Source organism: Zingiber officinale, chromosome 10B (genome assembly GCF_018446385.1).
Source record: "Zingiber officinale cultivar Zhangliang chromosome 10B, Zo_v1.1, whole genome shotgun sequence".
NCBI lineage: Eukaryota > Viridiplantae > Streptophyta > Magnoliopsida > Zingiberales > Zingiberaceae > Zingiber > Zingiber officinale.
This window is the reverse complement of record NC_056005.1, coordinates 70,238,040-70,242,508: the sequence shown is the minus strand read 5'-3', so window position 1 is coordinate 70,242,508 and position 4,469 is coordinate 70,238,040.

Here is a 4,469-nt window from a genome sequence, read left to right as displayed (position 1 = left end):
TTCTCAATCCAACATGGAATAAAAACAATAATAAAATACAACCACACAAGCATCCATGCAGTTTATATATAAGTAAACAAAATAGTAATACCACGACTCGAAACCAACCCTACTCCACTACACCCATAAAACACAAATCCGACAAACTCACCTCTTCTGCCGTCCAGGCAGGCATGTAGTAAAACATATCGAATAAAAATCTATCGACATCACAAAATCCATACAATGTCTATACCATCAACCAGAACAAGTTTAGCATAATCTAAGTAAGAAAACCAAAAGACCAACAATATCTTTGAGATCTGCAGGGACTAGCAACTGGAACTCTCTCCTGACAGCATCAACCTGAAAAATAACAACAATGGAGACGGGGTGAGTCCAACACTCAGCAGGTACAACTGATATGCAAACTAGGGAAATAACATCTAGCACTAATCATGCGTACAGTCTCCTGATATAAAAGGATGAAATGCAACTGAAGTAAATACGAGAAAAACTGTACTAACCAGGACCTGGGTATAAGGACAAACAGTCCAAGTGGCATAGAAATCCTGTATGCATGTCAATCATAGGTGTACAAACAATATACAGCATATAAATGCAGCAAGCACAAACACAAGCAATAAATGCATCATGCATATGATGCCAATGATGCGTCCTGGTCACCCCTGACACCAGTCAACCATCTCACACACAATAGTGAGGTCGAGTGGGTAGGCCTGTGACAACCATGCACTCTGTCGTCACTGCTCCTGATGAGTGACCGAGTGGACGGGATGTTGTCGGAGTACACCTATCCTCTTACCCCAAATCATAAATAGGGGAGCGCAATGCTCTCATGTAACGACCCACCTTCTACACTACTACTACTCTCTAAAGGTGGACGCTACTTAACTACTAACTCTACTTAACCGGTGTGATTAAAAAAACACATGGAAACCCTACCGAAAAATTTCGGCAGAATCTCCCCTGTACCGGTGACCTTAAACTGATATACAAATACTGTATACATCAGCCACAGGCGGCTGGAACATATATCAGACAACCACGCAGTTTATATATATGAAAAAGAATCAAAATACTGAAAGAAATAACTCTATCAATGCATGATAAAAACACTCCAATGAAAATAGTATATACAAGTTCTAAATTCTTTTAACAATTCGACGGAAGCAATCTTAATAAATTTTTCTAAGCTTAGTCCCAAGATCTCTCCATAGTCCTGGCATCACACACTGTCACAGCATCTCCTTGTCGCCTTCCTTCTTATCCTTTTCCTTTATCTTTTATCTGCAGTAGGAGGAAGTGCAGTCTATAAGCATAAAGCTTAGTGAGCGCTATCTAACTCAAAAAAACTCGATATGCATGAATATAAATAAAAACATGCTAAAACTGAATACTAACATATAAGCTACTCATGCTCATAAATAGCAAAGGAATCATACTAACTGAAAAGCTAACATATAAAGCTAAACATGCTCATCAACTAGCAAATAAATAACATGTAAGAAACTGAACATGTAAAAGCTGCTAGCATAAAAGAAAGCTAAACTTGCTGATCTTTAAAACAAAGTGAAACTTACTTCATTTACTCTAAACTTATTCTTTTATTTCACTTGTTTAAAATTTATACTTTAATACTTGAAAATAATAATCAACTTCTCTTGGGCCCAGGCATAGTACCATCTTATGCGCGTTCCCTAATAGGTTGGGGTAGCGAGCCGCCAATCCTAAAAGAGCAGACCTTGGTCTACCAGGGCCAAGACCTTGGAATTGGACACCTGGATTTGTTTAACGACAACCTTGGAAGTCGGGTACTAGCCTCTTCTTAAAAGTAAAATACTTATTATCTTAATTACTTCTTCTTTAAATGCCTTGGCATTTTAATAGCATCTTGTGTGCCAAAATCCCTAAAGTCTTGACTTTGGGATTTACTTAAGGCCTTGGCCTTTTCTTTCTTTTCTTTTTCTTTCTTTTTACTTGTTAATGCTTCTAAAAGAATTTGATAGAACTCTTATTTTCCCACTAGAATACATGGTTGTTCATGCTTATTAAAATAGCAAATAAAAACTAAAGAAACTGCTCATGTGTATCTAGTAATAAAGAAAACTGATCATGCTCAACTCATAGCAATTAAAAACTGCACGTGCTCAATAATAGCAAACGAAAAGAAAATCTGCATATAAGACTAATACAAATCTACGCTGTGAATGTTACAAAATTCTACACTACAATGCTTAACAAGATTCTGTTCTACAATGCTTAATCATTCTTTTCATTCTGTAAACATTCCTACCTCAAGAGGGAACTATTGAGGCATATATGCACCTAAGAAAACTAGGCTGAATTCTATACCAAAATCATGCCTAATGAGCTAGAGAGAAATGGACATTGCTTCTACTTAAACTCGATGTTCACTAACTACTCAGTTAAATCCCTAGCAACCATTCTGCACAATAAATTACGAAATAAAGGAATCAAGCTTGCTGAATTGAAACTTTAAAAAAATTAAACTTGCTAAATTATCAAAAAGAAAGGTTGTCCTATGCTCTAATAGAGTTGTATGTTTCTGCAGAGAACACAAAGAAAACTTGAACTGGAATAGGCTCCAAAGGGGCTGTTCTAAACTCCAAATGGAGTTGTTCTTGTCTGCAAAAAATGCACAAAGAAGGAGGTTGTTCACTACTACAATTGGAGCTACTCTTAACTACTGCAAATACCATAGAGAAATGGGATTGTTGGTGCCCCTTTCCTAACACAAACCAAACTAAACCTGTTGGAAAGTTGGAACCTATATAAAGCTTGTTTCGTTCCAAAATCAAAACTCATATCTAGCAACAGGATACTAATTCTTGCTACTACAGAATTTAAAAGAAAGGAAACCAAGAATGCATGCTACTAAACTTCAATTAAACAGAACCCTAATCAAAAAGGGAACAACATGGCAGCAAACACACAAGCGATTTTACAGCATTCTTCAAAAATCAAAAGACACAAGCATATTCTTTACAGCATGATTCGAAATCAAGAAGAACAAGTCCGAAAACCACTCCTACATGCCATAAGGCCTGAGGTAAACACCCACATGCTTAATCTATACCCTTCATCCTCCTTCATACCTGGAGGCTCACGGCAGAAGACACAAAACCACTAATCTTTACCACATGCTTCAAAAATCAAACTCACGGCAATAGCATAAAACCAAAATCCTTAAATCTCGGCAGCAAGGAAAACAAATCTCGGAGCTATCCTACTACAGGTGAGTAGCAACTCACCCTTGTTCTTTAACTTACAACTGAGAAGATGGCTGCTAGGGTTTCGGATAGGTGAAGGTCTCGGCGTCTCCTTCGGATCCGCGTGCTCTCCACGACGAGAGGATCACGGTTGGGTGAAGACCGGTCGGAAAGAGCCCTTTTTCCGACGCCGGAGTCGAAGCCCTAACACGGCTCTGTTTCGCCCGAGCAGAAGAGGCGCGCAGCGTCGCGTGTGAGGAGAAGAGGAGAGGGATCGCGAAGTTAGGTCACGGGAAAAGGAAATATAAACTTATCCCTTAAGTTATTCTCGGTTCCAACTATAACTTAAATATTTTTCTCTCCCTCTTAGGTTAACACAGCCCGCAAGCGCAGCCGCTCAAGTGGGTTTTGCTTGAAGTCACAGGTTGCAGGTTCAAAACTCGCTGCAACCCCTTTTTTTCCGAGTATTCTCTATTACTAACTTCTACCTTATATATATTTTATTCCATATATAATTAACAAAACGTTTGCAGACCAGTTGGCTGGCCGGGTTCGGCTGAGGTTCGGCTTGGGTCGAGGTCGTGGGTTCAAAACCTGGCTTCAACATATTCCTTTTCTCTTTTTTTTTTTAAACTTCTTCCTCTTGGTAAAAATACCAAATGAACTCCAAAAATTACATAAAAATACTCTAAAAATTTCTAAAAATCTCTAGAATATTTTAAAAGCATTTCCAAATATTTTTATAAACTTTTAAAACTTGAAATAGGGAAAATTGGGTCGTTACATCTCAACTCTCTACCACGTTGTGTCACACTACCCATGAGCGGACCAACGGAGCCAAACAAAGTCCCTGCTGCAACACACTCTGCCTGAATCGACCACTAACCCATGAGTGGTGGTGTGTGCAGATCCATGTAACTGCGATGTGCTCAACAATAATGGAGCGGACTATCGCACAGCATGCAATCATGCAAATGGTGCATGACACTAACTACAAAATATCCTGAACTAATCCATATATATATAAAAGTGCACCATAGGTCAACGAATCAAATCAAAGGTACACAGAAGGTATAAAACATAGGTCCTGAACATGGTGAAGTATGGTATATCACTACCCCTATAAGCATGTATAAGCAGGTAAAGAATACATGAGATGCAAAACAAGGAATCAATCAATCATGTAATGGGTATCGGGTAGTGATTAACCGAAACAAATAAGAGAAACATAATTAT